The sequence below is a fragment of the Choloepus didactylus genome, chromosome 18, assembly GCF_015220235.1.
Source record: "Choloepus didactylus isolate mChoDid1 chromosome 18, mChoDid1.pri, whole genome shotgun sequence".
Lineage (NCBI taxonomy): Eukaryota > Metazoa > Chordata > Mammalia > Pilosa > Megalonychidae > Choloepus > Choloepus didactylus.
In genome coordinates, this window is record NC_051324.1 from 66943502 (window position 1) to 66961715 (window position 18214).

The 18214-nt window shown below is 48.9% G+C and overlaps 1 long non-coding RNA gene across 6 annotated transcripts in view; it reads right to left on the reverse strand.

The window, feature by feature from the left end:
• The window catches only part of LOC119513641, a 196635-nt gene extending 182645 nt beyond the window's left edge, over positions 1-13990 (reverse strand). For all 6 annotated transcript variants that reach the window (XR_005212676.1, XR_005212674.1, XR_005212673.1 and 3 more), the window contains exon 1: positions 13385-13990. This is a non-coding gene — a long non-coding RNA (uncharacterized LOC119513641). The remainder of the gene's footprint in view (positions 1-13384) is intronic.
• Between the last annotated feature and the right edge of the window lie 4224 nt (positions 13991-18214).

Below are 18214 nucleotides of genomic sequence, written 5' to 3' on the forward strand. Positions count from 1 at the left end.
GCTACAATGGAGGGAATTCTTAAAGACACAGATGCTGAAAAGGGAGAGGAATTTTTTTTCCTAAGAGGGGGTGGGGTTGGTTAGGGTGGAAAGAAGGGGGAGGGGTGAGGGCATCTCATACCCCAGAACAATTCCGATTGTAACAAGGCATCGCTGTGCTCAAGGGCAGGGGAACGGCACACAGACCCGCAGCCCAAGGCAGAAGCCCAACGACACCCGGCTCTCCCATCGCTGTCTGCACTGCAGCTCCCACTGCACCTCCCAAATCCAGGACGGGAACCTACCAGCAACCAAAGGACTCTGTTTTACCTAAGTGAGGGCGTCCTTCACATTATACAAGTGATCAGTGTTCTCAAGGCAATTTGAGCCCAGATACTCACTCCGGAAAGGGGTAAACAAAGCACCCAAAAGCTCTTTGGTAAATGAAATTCTCCCAAGCCACAGGGGAAGGCTCTCCTCCATTTGTTTATTTTGATGTAAGGTCACCCTAAGATATTCCTGAAGATATCCCAACAGTCACAAATGATGTTTTCTAAAGATTGCCAACAAGACTATTCTATAATATTTTGATTTCATTTAACTCAGTGCTTCTGCAAGAAGCTGAGATGGGCTGCAGAAAGGACTAGAACTGGCGAGTCCTCTGAGAGCAATCACGTGTTTCTCTACCTACCTTGCTCCTGTCATCTGCAGAAAAGAGGAAGGAAAGCATGCCAAGGTGATGCCCTCCACATTAACATTAATCAAGTAATCATCTGGAACTAATGCACACAGAAGAAGCAACTGAGGCCCCGGGATGTGAGGTAACTTGCCCAGAGCCACACGGCCATTTGGGAGCCCGAGAAGAGCAGAATACAGGCCCTTGGTTTTCAGGCCGGTGCCACCACTTTACGGCACAGGGCACAGAAGCAAGCAAGGCTGAGCACTTCTCCCAACCGAGTCCAGTCACACCTGCTACCTACTGAATTGTGTCGCCCAGCAGACACGTTGAAGCTCTAATCACCAGCACCTCAGAATGGGACCTTATTTGGAAACAGGGTCGTTACAGATGGCACCAGGCAAATGCAAATGAGGCCATCCTGGAGGAGGTTGGGTCTTTCCAACGTGGCTGGTGTCCTTACAAGAAGGGGGAGCTTGGACATAGATGGGGCTACTGAAGCTGAGAGTGGCACGGAATGCCACAAGCCACCAGAAGCTGCAGGAGACACGGAACCGATTCATCCCTAGACACTTGGACTTCGAGTCAAGCATGACTCTGCCAACGCCTTGATTTCAGATGCCTCAACCCCAGAACTAAACTTCTATTGTTTTAAGCCACCTAGTTTGTGGTGCTTTGTTACTGAAGCCCTAGAAAACTAAGCCCGCCTTCAAAAATCAAGCCAGGTAGCTTTGGGAACAAGGGAAACGCGTTTGGAAAATCTAGACATAGTCCATGGTCCTGGCAACGCTGTAGCAGCCACACACCAGCCAAATGGCACGTCAAGGCGGGACTGAAATCTGTCAAGTCACCGAGTACACGTTGAGTCTTCACCGGGTGTCAGCACTAGGACAAGAGCTGTGAAATCAGAGAATGCACAACTATGGTTACAGGGAAGAAAAAAGATTCATGCATGTGAGGCAATCATGACAGCATAATATAATTTTATTGATTGTCAGTGCTATAAAGTTCAGGGAGGAGAGGGATTGGATGAAAAAGAAAACTTTGCAAAAAAATAGACAGCACCCCATCAGTGAGTTTATTCAAGTATAACCTGGGCAACCCCTGTACAAGAGTACTGGATTCTATGTCCGCTCCATCTCTGAGTGTCATCGACAATTATCGGTGGAAAAGATAAGTTCAAGCCCTAAGCCCTGGTTGCATTAATATGACTGTGCCGGTTTAGATGTACTATGTCTCCCAAAGTGCCATGCTCTTCAATGCAATCTTGTGGAGACAGACATATTAGTGTTGATTAGGTTGGAATCTTTGGAGGAGGTTGTTTCCATGGAGAAGTGACCCACCCAACTGTGGGTAATACCTTTGATTAGATTATTTCCCTGGAGATGTGGCCCCACCCATGCAGCATGGGTCTTGATTAGTTCACTGGAGCCCTATAAGAGCTCAGATACAAGGAGCTCAGTGCTGCAGCTGAGAGAGAGATTTTGGAGACGGCCATTGAAAGCAGACTTTTGCTGACACTGATGCTTAGACATGCTTGGAGATGCAGACAGAAGGATGTTTAGCTAAGAGATGAAACCCAGAGTTTGCCCCGAGATAAACTAAGAGAACACCCCCAGACGCTTAGAGAGAAACATCCTGAGAGAAAGCCATTTTGAAACCAGAACCCTGGAGGAGGTGCCAGCCACGTGCCTTCCCAGCTGACAGAGGTGTTCCGGACGCCATCGGCCCTCCTTCGGTGAAGGTACCCTGTTGTTGATGCCTTAGTTTGGACACTTTTATGGCCTTAGGACTGTAACTCTGTCACCAAATAAACCCCCTTTATAAAAGCCAATCCATTTCTGGTATTTTGTCTAATGGCAGCATTAGCAAACTGGAAAGGGGACCTTATTTGGAAACAGGGCCTTTGAAGATGTGATTAGTTAGGATAAGGCCAAACTGGATGAGGGTGGGCCCTGATCCATTATGACTCATGTCCCCATAAGAAGAGGACATTTGGGCAACAACAGGCACTGGGGGGAAGGCCAAGTAAAGACGGAGAAGGTGGAGACCACAGTGATGCTTCTATAAGCCAAGGAGTGCCAAGGATTGGCAGCAGACACCAGGAAAGGAAAGATTCTAACCTGAAGCTTTCAGGCTTTGATTTCCAACTTCTGGCCTCCAGGATGTGAGAGTATCCATCTCTGTTGCTTTAAATCACCCAGTTTGTGCTACCTTGTTATGGCAGCACCAAGAAACCAAGACACTGACTATGTATTAGGAGAGAGAGGGAGGGACATACAGAGGACATGGCCCGTGAGGAAAGAAGCTGCTACCACGTCACAGGGAAAGCCAGGCTGACACAGATGCCCATCTCAGACTCCAGGAAGGAAGAGCTCGCAAGGGTACCTGACTGCCCCTTCTCCCCACACCCCACTCCTGTCTGCCCACTCAAACCCACAGAGATTTGGGGGGGGCGGGGAGCAGTTATGCTCCTGATTTGCCTGCACATTACAGTGTATACCCTACTTTTACATATGGCCTCTCGCTTCAGCCAACTGAAGTAACAGCCCAAATTCTAGGCTTCTGAGAAAAACACCAAAAATGAATTGGACCTCTTGGCTAGAAAATAGAAATATTCTTTCCAGATTAAGTCTGGCAACCTCAGAACAGAGCTGCGGCTACAGCCAAGCAGACAGATCATGGAGCTGGTCTGTTTCTTTTAGACCGACAACAGGTTGAAGCCAGGAAGGGAAGGGCAGTGAGTGAGGAGGAGGGATCCAAGATTTGGTGTCCTTAAGTCCAATGAATGAGACACGCTCCAACTCCAACCCCTACCCCACAAACTCAAGGCCACACAGAGGCCCCATTCTCCACCCTCTCAATCACGTAAATTGAAAGGATCTTTGTGCAAAGGACAGAGCACACAGCAGCTGATGGGACCACAGCTCAGATAAGGCAAGGATTTCTCACGGCGGGGGATAATCTGTCCCAAACAGCAGGCCCCCATCTGATTTCAAGGAAATGAGGACACAGCATATTGAGCGGCTCTCTCCAATTTCCAGGTGTAACATCAGACAGGAGAGCCTAGCACCAGGTCTGCTCTGAGAGCTCAACCAGGCCCTGAGCTCAAGGAGTAAAGGCTGCACAGCACTGTCCCGTTAACTGGGATTAGAGCCCTCGAACACAACGCTTCTGCACGCCTTGGTAAGTAGACTGGTCTGCTTTCTACTCCACTGAGACACGTGCACCCAATCTTACCAGCCTTCCTTAGCGAGAGCCCCCAGGATCATCACTTTAAATGCCAGTGATGGCAGGAGAAGTAAATGTGACAGGAATTCACTCAACCTGCCCTGGCCTCTGCATCCTTCCTGGGATTTCAATGACAAGGAAATCCATGATGCCAACGTGTGTTTTTGGACATGTGCATCTCTTAAGCAAACAGAGTGGGATTTCCTTGTTTTAAAGACGAACAGAGCCACATCTGGATCCTGGCTCTGCCGTTTGCCAGATGTGAGGTGCTCGGCTGCTTAGGGCTCACTAAACTAGATTTGACATCTGTAGGCGTGCAAGGATGGCAAAACACAGATATGCAAACCACGGAAAGTGCTTGGAACCTGGGGAGCCCTTTGTAAGAATTTCTCATCAGGGAGAACTCCAGTTAAAGGAAGCTTTCAATTAGTTATGGTTTCAATTATTTTAACTGTTGCTTTTCTGCCTGAATGGTAGGGGAGAGAGCCGTCGATCTCCAGCTCCACTCCTGAAATCATGCAGGACTTCCTCCATGGGGAGGGAGGAAATTTGGTTTTAATGCCGTCAGTGGGTTATTGGGAAGGAAGAGGCAAAGGACTAACTAGTGTTATAGGAATGTTATCAAAACCATCCGACTGCAACTTCCAGCAATTTCCAAAAGAAACAGGAATGCAAACTGGCAGCTAGACATGAGATGGATCTCAATTAGAGTTCTGGCTCTGCAAGTTACCACCTGGGTACCTTTGGACAAGCAACTAAGCTCTGGAAGCTTCAGCTTCCTTATCTGTTAACAAGATGAGCTAGTGAATGTTAATCATCTTCTTTGCTCCACTTGGAGACCATCTCTAAAAAGGCTATTCATACTCAAGCTTCGGAGTAGAAATAATCTATCGCCACGACAATGAGATTTTTCCTCCCAATGGCAAACCAGGACAGCTGGTAGCAAGGCTTCCCTTAAGAGCACACACAACCCACGAGCGTCAGTCACTGCTCCTCAAACAAAGCTCACGGGGACAAAGCAAGCAAAATAGGGTCCCCCACCCTCAGCTCAGGAGCCTGGAGATGACAGCCCATTTCTCTACCATGCAGCACCCAGAAGACCTGCTTCCGAGACGGCACGAGAACATCTGACTGCAGTGCAGCCGTCCACACAAAACCCCCTGGGGGCGGCTCCTGGACGAGCCCTCTGCCTGGCCACCGGGGGCTCAGCCTTCTCCCTCCACTGCCAACTGTAGGAGCCCGGCGAGAAGTGGCAGGAGCCCACTCCCCCAGTCCCCGTCCTGGGGCATGTCTACTCGGAATGGAACAAAACCCACCTTCCCGGGTAGAACTGGAAGCAACGCCACTGGTCTAGAGCTGCTCAGCCTGAGGGCAGGTATTTTCCTTCTCTCTGAAGGAAACTCAGGTGGGCGATGCCATTCCAAGCATCAAGCTACTAGTCCCATCACAAGGCTTTTGAGCAGAGAAATGACAACCTAGACCTGGGCTATCAACTGCAAGGTAGACTCAGCGACCCAAGAGCCAAATTCCCATCTACCTGATGGAGTAAGGCACCATCCCGCATACAACTAGATATTTGGATTCAGGGATTCAAAGGAGGAAAAAAAACTTACGAGTTTCATTCATTTATCAACTTTCCCTTAACGTTAACCCGCAGCCCCCAGTCTCCAAGGTTCTGGGGATACAAAGATGAACAAAGTGAACTCCCTGCCCCAGCAGCTGACATTCTGGTGAATTACCCAGTATTCTAAACTAGTCATAGTAAACATTTGTTTTGTCTCTCCGCATCCATCCTTGCTTCCCCAGGGCCCCGACTGGTATCTGCAGAATCCTCTGGCTCTGGAAAAGGTGCGTCCACCCTGAGATCCCTCTCCCCAACCACAGGGGCTGGGCCAGGTCAGCCCAGGGAGGGCTGGGACAAAGGCAGCCCCTCGCCCTGGCTCTGTAAAGGCAAGAGAGCCTGCAAATGCCACTGTCCTTCTGCAACCATGAGGCAAATAAACCTAAGAATAAAACTGTATAAAGACATGGAGAGAATTAAAAGAATCCGGGAAGACAGAGCCAACAAATCAGAACAAATTACTCCCGAAGCACAACTCCTAGACTGCACCATCATTTCAGCCATTAGACTTGGTTTCTCTGTAACCTGCAAGTAAGAGTGACCACCCTAAAAAGGCCCTTCATTTTGTGGGGGAGCAATGGAGCCCAGAGGGGCCCAGGGAGTCGTACGAGGTTATACAAATGCTGGTGGCTGAGCAGGACGGGGACCGCGTGTGAATCACGGCTGTGTCCATCAGAGTTCTGGGGCCGTTGGCTATCCCTCAATGTCGCTAAGCCCCGGATGACGGAGCTGACGACGGCCACCTCCCGGGACCAGGCAGATCGAGGGAAATAGTGACTGTGGGCACAGCTTCTCAGGGCCTGCAGGAAGGCTGGCTTCTCGCTCTTCCTGCTATGACACTGTAGGCTCCGTAGCCCGCTCCAGCTGGTGGATCATGTTTGTTGAACCCTTGCATGGGGAGGGTAGAAGGAGCAGAGCAGGTCACGGGTTGGGGGAGAAAGCAAATGGCCAGTGAACCGTGAACAGGCAGCCGCTCAGGCCTGTTCCGCAAGCTGGAGCCCTACAACCAACTGCCCGAGATGACGAGGACGGAAGTGTCTGAGCAACAGCGACAAGAGAGGGTGTGGAGATGGGGAGCAAGCCAGGCTCAATCACGGCTGTTTTGGGGATAGGGAACAGGAGAAAAAGAGGGCAAAGCGGGCAAGCGGAAGGAAAGTGAGGAGGAAAGAAATTCCTGGAAATGCCTACAAGCCCAGTGGGCAGGACGGAATGAGAAGCCAGGGCGATCTCAGCTCTTTGGTTAACCACATTCCTGGTTCCCACTTAGAAATTTAATTAAAAACCCAAACACCTGAATTTCCCGATGGGCTTGCCAGCGGTGTGAACTCCTTCAGATTCAGAAAAATCTTCTCCAGCATAACCCTGGAGCTCCTAAACAAGGGTCGGTGAACCAGAGGGGCAGGGATCACTAGGGTGGGGGATCTCAGGGAGGCAGCCCCTCCCCCACCCTGAAAGAAGAGAGACCCCAGGTTTGGGACCACCCTGCCCTGCCACCGCAGCCCCAGGGACAAGAGCTTTGTTCCTCGCTGCCTTACCTTTTAAAAGTAAAAAGAAATATACGATGAAAAAATAAAATTGAAAATGAATCACAGGTATGGGGGCTCCAGAATTCTGCACGAGGCCACTTCCTTCCCCGCCAGAAGTCAGGGAAGGAACAGAGTCTGGAGAAGGGAGAGCAGCGCAAATGCGGGAACAAACACAATCTGTCCCCCGGGGCCCATAAAACCACTTACTGCAAACAGCCTAATCCCACTTTGAGGGTGGACACGTGCTTAGAAGGACGTCCAAACACCAGCCAGAGCAGATTTAGCCTGCAGGGGCTCACACACGGTCTCCAGAAGAAAACCCAAGGCAGCAGCCTGGGAAATGTGACATCCCACACTTGTGCTCAAAAAAATTTTCTTATAGCCACTCCATTGTGCATAAAAGGGTTCCATTTAAAATAATAAGAAGAAAAACAAATAAACAAATCAGAAACTTCATCTATAAAAATCTGTCCACTCAGGACACGTAAGCTCTGAGGAGTCACTCCAGTGTTTTCTCAAATAGTGAGTCCAATCTGCGTCTTCCAGCACCCCTCTCCACACCAACACTTCCAAAATATTCATTTTTCACAGTGTGTGCCTGTGCAGGTTTGGATGTGTTATGTCTTCCCAAATGCCATGTTCTTTGATGCAGTCTTGTGGGGGCAGATGCATTTAGTGTTGATTAGGTTGGAATCCTTTGATTGAGTGTTTCCATGGAGATGTGTCTCAATCAACTGTGGGCAAGACCTTTGATTGGATAATTCCCATGGAGGTGTTACCCCACCCATTCAGGGTGGGTCTTAATTGAATCACTAGAGTTGTATAAAAGTGTTCACAGACAGAAGGAGGTTCTACAGCCAAGAGAGACATTTTGAAGATGGCCATTGAAAACTGACATTTTGGAGAACACCATTTTGAAACACAATCTGGGAGTAAGCAGATGCCAGCCACGTGCCTTCCCCACTAACAGAGGTTTTCCGGATGCCAATGGCCTTTCTCCAGTGAAGTTTCCCTATTGTTGATGCCTTACCTTGGACACTTTATGGCCTTAAGACTGTAACTTTGTAACCAAATAAACCCCCTTTATAAAAGCCAATCCATTTCTGGTGTTTGGCAAAACGGCAGCATTAGCAAACCAGAACAGTGCCAGACTAGGAACTAGGCTTCAGGGGTGGGTTGACTCACCTGTGCCTCGATTTCCTCCTCTGTAAAATGGGAATGATACCTGCTGGTTTCACCCAGGTGAGGGTGATATCAGATGAGCTATAAGCACAAAAGACCTTGAAAAATCCCAGTGCATTAATAGGGACCCGATGCACAGGCTGACTCCCCAGTCCTTTTAATTTAAAAAGAATAGATGGAGCAGATTAAGAGTTAAGAAATTCTGCACCCAGTTTCCCCAGGTACTGGGCTCTCAAGAAGTTTGCTTCCTCCAAGATAAAAAGAGTTCCTACAGGCTCCCAGAGCCCACGCCCAGGGGGGAAAAAATTAACAATACCAGACACTTGACCTTCAAAATTAGAGTCAAGTGAAGAAGGCACAACCTGTGAAAACAAAAATTGTCCCTTAAAGCACCTGTGGATTTTCCTCACACACTGAAGAATTCGTCACCAGAGGCCAGTGCCTTACTTTGTTTCCCTGAAGTACAGCAGAGCCCCTCCCCACCAAAGACCCCTGGAGCCCAAGTGCCCAAAACTTAAGGTGACTGCCAATGCCTAAAGGAGGCTCCAGCAAGAACCCAATATATTGCAGAATTAACAATGAGAGGGGAAATCTACTGGGAAATAACTGGAACGGAGTCTGTCATTAGGGAAAGGGAACACCCACTGACAGCTCAAAAGGCATGCCCTGAAAATCCTAATTAATTATCTGACAGAACTGCTGGGCAGGCAGTTAGGGTCTTTCTCTGCCCTGTCCCACCCTGTGCCCAGCCCAGCCCAGCCCACCTCAAACCAAGTAAAAGGTTGCTAAAGTGAAATGAGGCCAAGGGCCCACTTTTTAGGTGCAGGGGATGGGTCTGAGAACTATTAGAATCAGACTCTGATGAGCAGCAACTTCCAAGCCACCTGGGGTCCGACAGACCTGAGGGGAGAGGCTGCAGGTCTAACTTATTCCTAGAGCCCCCAAACTGCACTCCCCCCTTTATCGTCTGCTTAAAGGCAGTCACTTCTGTTTCAAATGCGCACAAAGGCACCTAGTTTCAAGATTTCTATGTGAAAACCTGTACCAACAAACCACGTATGCGAGGAGGGGATGATTCACATTACAAAAAGGATTCCTTGACAGAAACTTGCCACTTCAGCATTCTTCTGGGTTGCACGCTCCCCCCAGGCCTTTCGCATGTCACGTCAATAACCAAGATGGGGTTTTCCTGGACATTTTTCCAGGCACAAACCGGGCCGCAAAGCAAGGCAGCCAAAGTGATTTTGAACCGGGAGCAGTGGGCCAATGGCGTGGCTGACAGGGAAGACATCGTCCAGGGGCATCCCCGAGCTCCTCTGAAGTGAGGAGGGTGCATCCGTCATGTCCCGTGAGGCTACTGACTTACTGTGGTGGAGAAATCATCCCAGCTGGCTCTTCTGGACACGGTGGACATTGCATAAGACGGCAGCGCCCAGATGGAGAAGGAGGAGTGGCCTGGCGGGCACCCATCAAATGCACCTAGCAAATGGCATCCTCCGAGCTCCTGAGAGGAGAGCCTGCAAGTCTAATTTATTCCTCAGGTTCCAGAACTGCAGTTCCTGTATCTTTGGCCCATATGTGGCCACTTCTCTTTCAAACAAGTACAAAAGCATGTCATTCTAAGACTGCTATGTAAAAACCTGCACCAACAAACCAAATAAGTGCCCGTGGGAGCCCAGATCAGCTGGAGGTAAGCCAGGAAGGCTTCCTGGAGGAGAAAGAGAGCTGGTTTATGACTGGGTAAGCTTCCAAAGGAAAAGGCTCAATTCAGGCTTTAGCTGGCCAAGAAGTCAATCAAGTCCATGTTGGATCTGAATGATCTGGGGAGCTGCTGTGGGAATGGCTGCAGCTTCTAAGAAGGGGGGGATCCAGGAGGAGTCACTGAGCGGAAAGACCAGGCAGGTGTAGACAGAAGTGCTGTTCCTAAGCCATTTAGTCACTACCTTTCCAACCCTCTCCCACTGAGACTTCCTGTTATGATCCCGCTGGAGCTGGCTGGCTACAGAAAACGTCTGTGCCTGTGCGAGAGAGAAGGAGTTGGGGGACAGGGGGATCTTTCTGTTTGCAAGTTATAGCAGGAAGGCTAGGAGGAGCTGCAGCAGAGAGGGGATATTTACAAGTTAACAGGATATTTCAAAGCGGAAAACACAAATCAAGGCTTGGAGACCATCCTCTCACAGTAACAGAGAAACTCTATCTGGACAACACAAGTCTGTTTTGTTGAAATTCAAGTAACCTCAGAACTTCTTTATACCAAGCAAACAGCACCTCACACGTTAACCACTCCAAAACGGAGAAGACAGGGAGATACTCAGACAGACAGCCCCGATTTGTGTGTTATGTAGGCTCTTTGTTGTAGGGGGCAGGAGAAGGGCCTCTTTCATGGGTTTCCCCACTTCACACAAGCGCCCTCTTATGCAGACACGCGGGCCAGCCTCCATCCACATCACTGGCTTCCAGAAACCCCTGCAGGCCGGCTCTCCTCACCCCAAATCCCCCACTCCGCGCAGGGAAATAAATCCCCTAAAGAAATTGCAACCACTTTCTAGTCCAAGATTGCTTGGCAATACCCTAAACCCTTTGGTGTGAGAGCAGAATCCCGTGTTCCTTTAAAACTGCCCAGATAACCAGGAAATGCTGTCTGTGCCGGGCTCTGCACACCTGGTGCCGTCGAGACGCCTGTCGCTGATGCCCGTCTGAGTCACCTGTGCAGGCCCTGCACATGTGCGTGTGACGGTGGACTCGGCTGCTCGCTCTCACGCACACCGGATGTCATCCATCTGCCCCTCAGAAGACAAGTTGGGGCACATCAGGGAAGAACCCGATTTTCACTCAAGGACAGATTCCCAATGAGGGGTCAGGAAGACAGAAGAAGGGGGTACGCAGATTTGCTTCTCCTGCTCTGGTCAGGGCCCCTCTGCCCCGTAGGCCCAGGGCCCCTGCTCCGGCTGAGCCGGCTACAAATAGGGAATCCACAGGAGGAAAGAGGATGAGTTAACCCAGGAAGGAACTGGAAGTTTTCAATTTCAAACCTTCTCCTGAATAAAGACTGGCTGCTACCCTCTCAACTCTCTTGTCTTTTGATAAGACACAGCATTTTAAGTAATACGGGATCCCTGATTAGATCCTGGACCAGAAAAAGGACATTATAGTGGGACAATTGGAGAGACTTGAATAAAGTCAGTAGATCAGTAAATGTTATTGTATCAACATGAATTTCCAAGGTTTGATAACTGCATCATGGTGCACTATATACAATAAATAAAAATTACAAACATAATGTATAATATAGAAAATATATTTGGGGAAACTGAATGAAGGATAAAGAGGAACTCTATGTCCTATTTTTGCAATTTTTCTTAAGTCTAGTTTTATCTCAAAATCAAAATTTAATTTATAAAAGAAAGACATTTTTAATCCAGATGCCTAAAAAGTACTGCCAAAAAATCTAAATCATAACCCTGAGGGTAAATTTTCAGTTACTCTTATACCAAGGCTGATGAGCTCTTTCTTGCAGAAGAAAACACCGAGCATTCACTCAGCAAGCATTTATGAAGCGCCTACTGTATCCCTGCTCCCAGCTGTGGCACTACCTGGCATATAAGTGGTGTCCTCTTCCTCCAAGCCCATCCTGGAAATGTCTAACAAATAATAGCTGTCCTGTAACTTGAGACACGACTTTGATTGAAAGCAAAGATAACAAGTTGTAGGAATTTTCCAGAGGAAATGATCCAAAATGTGAACAAATCCTTATGGACAAAAGATACTCGCCAATATGTTACTTCTAAGGGTAAGAATTTGGAAACACCTGAATGTTCAACAATAGGGGAATTGTTAAGCAAATTATGATTCAATGCCTACAGTAGAGTAAAGCAACGCAATCATTACACGGGGAAACAGGCAAATAAAATTGAGCAAAAAATAATTTTTTTTAAAGGCTAAAAGGCAAGAAACAAAGTAGAGTACATTACAAGATTTCACCAGTAAGGAAATATGGAATTAGGTGTCTTTTCCTGCCCTTTGCACTTTTTTTGTAGTCTTCTATAAAATAAAGGGAGAGTGTGGATTACTTTTTAAATCAGATGGGGTGGTGAGGTCATCAATCAGCAGAGTTTCAACGTTGCTCTCCTGATGCCAGGCTGGGAGGGGTCCCAGGAAACAGGGGCTGCGCCCAGGTGGGCAGTTCCAGGAACCCAGGCCGGGCCAGAGGCAGCTGAGGTCACGGGTTCCTGGAGAAGGGCAGCGTACCGGCCAAAAGAGGACAACTGGTATATCTGTACATCAAGGGCAGAGTCGCTCAGCCATTCATTCAACAAACATCTATTCTGCATCTATTCAGTGGCAGGCACAGTGCTGCCCAAAACAGGGCAGACACAAAGCAAGGGAAGAAGAACCTGGATCCACGAGCGGTTTGCTTTTAGCTTAGGACTTGGGAGTTCGGGAAGGCGCTGAGGCTAACTGCGCCCCTTCCCCACACTGTCCAGGAAACCTCTTCCATTAACAATTGAGCGGGCTGGGGCGCGGACTGAACTCCTGCCACCTCCCACCCATTCCGAGCACCTGTCCACGCCCCTGCCAAAGGCATCCGCGCGTCCGCCCGACGGGTGGCCCGGTCCTTGCAGGAATACCTTTCACCAAAGGACCGGCGACATCCACAAATGTCCCGTCCGTCCCCCAGCCCCAGCGATGAGAGGGGCCCGTCCGCATCGCTTTCTCCAACTGCCGCGCGCCAGCCGCATCCCGGGGTCGCCAGTGGACACGGCCGGGAGCTGTCGGAGGCGGCACCGCTCCCGAAGTAACGGGTCCGGCAGGACTACAACGCGAAAAGCAAGTGCAGGGCGCCGCGCACTCGGTCTGAGGACGCGGAGGCCTTTCCCGCCGGCGGAGGCTCCGTCCCGCGGCGCAGCCAAGGTCTCCAAGGCAGTGGGTAGTGAAGGGCAGTGAAAGAGAACACCTAGGTAGGGAGTGGTCGTTGACTATTGATCGAATCATGTCCTCCTGGAGGTAGAGGGGTGGCTAAAATGACCTTCCAGATGTCAATTACCGGAACAAAAATTCCAACCCAGAACGCGGAGAGCTTCGGAAAGCGACACGGGAAAAAAAAAAACCACAACAACCAAGATGTCAAGTCCAATCAAATCCCCTTCCCCGAATCGCAGAGAAACTTACCATCAGGTAACCGAATGCCAGGTAGAATCAATCAATCCACGGATGAAGATGAGGTCGCCGGTCTTCTCAGCCCGGACGATATGCACCAAGTAATCCACGTTAGGGTCGTCCGGAAATTCCTGCACTCACCCCATTCCCCACTTTGCATCCCAAGCCAAAGCACCGCCAGCTCCGGGCCTCCGCGCTCGGGATCCGCCGGAGGTCGCGGGGCTTTCACAGGGTGGGGGTTCCCAAGCAGCCGCATTCCTCTCTCCCGGGGTGGGCGGGCGGCGAGGGCGGGTCCCGGGCGCCCCGAGGAATCAGCCAAGCGCATCCCGTCTGCTTGCGCTCGGAGCGCACCCGGCTTGAACGCAGCTCTTTTGCCTTCGCGGCGCATTGCCAGCGCCAACCCAAAGATCCCCGCCGGGAAACCCTCTCGGCTACATCCAGGAAAGCGCTGAAGGTGAATCCGCTCCCTGCCACCGGTTTGCTGGTCCTCGAGACCCGGCTGGCGCAGGAGAGGCCCCAGGGAGAAGCGCGGAGAGGCGGGTGCCGGGTGCTGTGGCCGCACCCTCCCGGTGCCACCGACGCCCTGCGCGCCGCGCCGCCTCCGCGCTCTGCCCGCGGCTGGGCCATTCTGCCCCTATATACCAGCCTCCCGACCCCGGGCGAGCTAGGCGGGGAGGAGGGCGGGGTGGGCGGAGCGTGGGGAGGAGGTGGCAAGGCGTGAAGTCGATCGGCTTCCTGGGAGTTGTAGTTCACTTTTCCCAGTTCCGGGAAACACGCAGTCGCGGGAGAAGCTTGGGGTGGGCTGTCTGCTGGGCTGACCACACAGCACCGCGGCCCCCCTGCCACTCTCCTTCAGAAGCTGTCTTCCCCTTGTCCCTTTCCTCCCGTAGGTAACGCTGGGATTCCAGTTCTGCTGTCAACCTGCTTGGTCTCTGCTGGCCTTTGTGCAGGAGGTGGGTTACACAAGCCCCCTAAATGCCATTCAGGATGACAAGTCTTGGTAGCCCCGGAATGCGATGAGCCCAGCCAGGTTCCCATCTCCGCCTGACCACTAACTAGTTTTGTGGACCTCCCAGAGGAGTTGCCATGTGTTGGCTGTTGAATCCTGTACCCTCAATCACTAAAGGCATGTTTGGGTCCCAACCCCGGGTCCTGTGGGTGTGAACCCATCCTGTAAACAGGATCTTTGAAGATGTTATTAGTGAAAGTGTGCACAAACTGAAGGAGGGTGGGCCTTCATCCAATATGGCTGAAGTCTTACAAGCAAAGGAAATTGGACGTAGACGAGAAGCCGTGGGGAACAGCCAGAAGCTGGAAGTCATGAGAAACAGAGGAGAAAGGAGAAGCCTCACGTGCCTTGCCAGGCTATGGAAAAGCCAGGGACCAAGGATCGCCAGCAGCCAGCCCCAGAATGCCACAGTCTTCGGGGATAAAGCATCAACTTGCTGATGCCTAGATTTTGGAGTTTTCCTAGCCTTGAAACCATGAGACGATAAATTCCCTTTCTTTAAGCCAATTGTGATGGTTAGGTTCATGCGTCAACTTGGCCAGGTGATGGTACCCAGGTGTCTGGTCAGGCAAGCACTGGCCTAACGATTACTGCAAGGACGTTTGTGGCTGCTTAATAAACCAACAGGCTGGTTTGTTAAATCATCAGTCAATTGGCTGCAGCTGTGACTGATGACGTGGACGAAGGGCATGTCTTTCACAATGAGAGAATGCAGTCAGCTGGATTTAATCCAATCAGTTGAAGACTTTTAAGCAAGACAGATAGAGGCCCTTCACTTCTTCGGCTGACCAGCGAAGCATTTCCTGAGGAGTTCGTTGAAGTTGTCTGTTCGTTTCCTGAGGTGTTCATCAAACGCATTCATCAAAGTTGCCAGTTCGTTGCCTGAGGAGTTCATCGAAGTTGCTAGTTCACTGCCTGAGGAGTTCATCGAACATCTTCATTGGAGTTGCCAGTTTGCTGCCTGCCTTACAGAATTTGGACTCGTGCATACTCGCAGTTGCATGAGACACTTTTATAAATCTTATATTATAGATATCTATCATTGATTCTGTTTCCCTAGAGAATCCTGACTAATACACCAACCCATTGTATGGTTTTTGTTTTAACAGTCAGGAAACTAAGACGTGATGCATGTCTTTGTTTCGTCTTAGCCACAGAGAGAGGACATAAGTATCTGCTGCCAGAGGGTTGGAAAGGGAGCTGGGCATCCTGCCTGGGCTACAGTGTCATCAGCCCCCACAGAGCAGCCTAATTTCCTCATCTGTAATATGAAAAATTGGCATTTCCTCACGCTTATAAGTGCAAAGCAAACTTGGCTTCATGCCCCACCACCACCACATCCCAGTTGCTACATGGGGGAGATTGACAAATCTCCTTGCAGAAAAATTCCAAATAATTTGTGTAGATACTTTGTCTTCAAAGAGGTGGAACATAACTTCTCATTTCTTTCAAACTTGGGCTGCACATAGTGACTTCCTTCCCAATAGGAAAATATAGAAAGGGGGAAAAAATAGTAACTTCCCAGTGGAGAAACCTGACAAACATGACCTCAGCAGATGGTCAAGGTCATTATCAACCATGTTAAGTTATGTTCATAGTATGTCTGTCCCCTTGAAATGATTGGATAAGAATGACACTTTCTTTCTGTGATCTTCCTCCCTAAAACACATAACCCCAGTCCAATCATGGCCAAAAACATCAGACAAACCCTAATAGAGGCACAGTCCACAAAACATCTGCATCCTCAAAACTGTCAAGGTCATCAAAAACAAGGAAAGTCTGAGAAACTGTCACAGCCCAGAGGAGTCTAAGGAGACAGGACGACTGAACATAATGTGGGATCCTGGAAGGGGTCCTGGGACAGAAAAAGGACATTCAATAAAACTAAGAAAAGCTCAATAAAATATGGGTGCTAGTTCATAATAACGTATCAATGTTGGTTCATTAATTGTGATAAATATACCATACTAGAATAAGATGTTACAAGAGGACAAATTGGGTGTGGATATATGGGAGCTCTCTGTAGTAATTTTGCAACTGTTTGGTAAATCTAAATCTATTCTAAGCTAAAAGTTTATTTTAAAAAGTTCATATATATACATATATATATGTATGTATATGTATATATACACACACATAAACACACTCACAATCCTTATAAACATCCACATAAAGGTGGTAAAACAATTGTAATATCAACTCTCTCATCTATCAAATTTCTACTTTTTGTGGATCTGTTTGCTCCTTCATTCTGTTGGTCATTTTTTATACCTGTATGTCATTATCACACTGCCTTAATTCTAATAAATTTATTATACTTTGATGTTCAGTGAGACATTTCACTCACTTCGTCCTTCAAGAGTTTCTTTGCTAAAAAGAAAAAAAAAAAAGGAAGAAAAAAAGAGTTTCTTGGCTATTCTTAGACCTCTGCATTACCACATTAAGTTTAGAATTAGCATATCAAATTTCAGTTGAAATTCAATGGAAATAGTAGGGGACACGGTAAAAAAAACCTCCAGAAGGTCCTCATGAGCCACAAAATCACAAGTAAAATCAATGGCCTGGCATCAAAGTCTTCTACAGCCTGACCTTAACCTACCTTTTCACTTTAGCCTCTGTGCTCCCCAGCAAGCCCCACCCCACCCCACCCCATGCTCCAGGCTAAATGGAATATTTGCTGTTTCCAAGCAGACCTCTAGACTTCTCATTCTCCTCTGCCAGGAATGCCCTTCATCTCTGCTTGTGGAGTTTTTCACTTCTTTTCTACCTACCCTTCAAGGCCAGCTCCTATGCCACCTCTTCCATGAAGCCCTCCCAGAAGCTCACTAACTCCATTAAACTGACTAACGCTTTAAGTCCCTTTATGGGCTAAGTTTCTTGAGGTCGTGCATTTTATTCTTCTGTACTATTGAGGATATTGTACATAGTAGGGGTTTGTACATAGTAAGTTTGTGGAAATTAATTGTGTTGCTTGGAATAGAGCTCTCCACACCAGTATGCATACACTTGTCTTTACGGGTAGACCCAACCTGTAGCATCAATTGCTGATGTTTTCTGAGAGTTTGCTATGTGTCATGCACTGTCCTGAACATTTACAATGTATCAGGCCATGGAATCCCTGAAGAGTAGGTATTCGTATTAAGTCCATACTATAGACAAGAAAATCAAGGCTGAAAGCAGTTCAGCACCATGCTGATTGTCACAGAGCAAATAAATAGCAGAGCCTTCTACCAGAAACATCCCCTCCCTACTCCACAGTTGCAGACAACTGTGTCTATAAATATTCTGGCAGCAAGGACTGAATCTTTTTCTACTGTTGTATGCACTGCACCGAGGTCCATTTCAGGAAAAGAAGATGCTCTGCACAAGCTGGCAAAGAATGTGGCAGAACAGGTGTAAAGAACCTAGCACAGTGTACGGCCAGTAATAGGCCCTTGATCAATGCCAGTGATCCAGTGAGCACGCCTATCCTCCTCCTGCCCCTCCCTCTGCCCCACTGCACCACCTCACTACCCTGCCCCAGGCTCTCCCACACCCACCCTACTCCTCCCATTTTGAAAGGGGCCACCTCTGAGGGTCCTGTGATGGTGGCAAGCAAGATGCTGAATATAAAAGGGTCAGAGTATGGGAGCAAGAGGTCACCACGATGGTATGAGTGAAGATGGCCTAGCATGGGCCAAAATTGCTCAAAACCAGATGCCTTATCTCCACCAACTTACATGCATAGGAGAGCACTAGCTTGTGTGTGTGCAGGTCAGAAGTGGCAACTTCCCACATGCCTTCTGGAAAGTCTTTAGTCTAAATTTCAATTGTTTCATCTGTTAAAAGGGAGA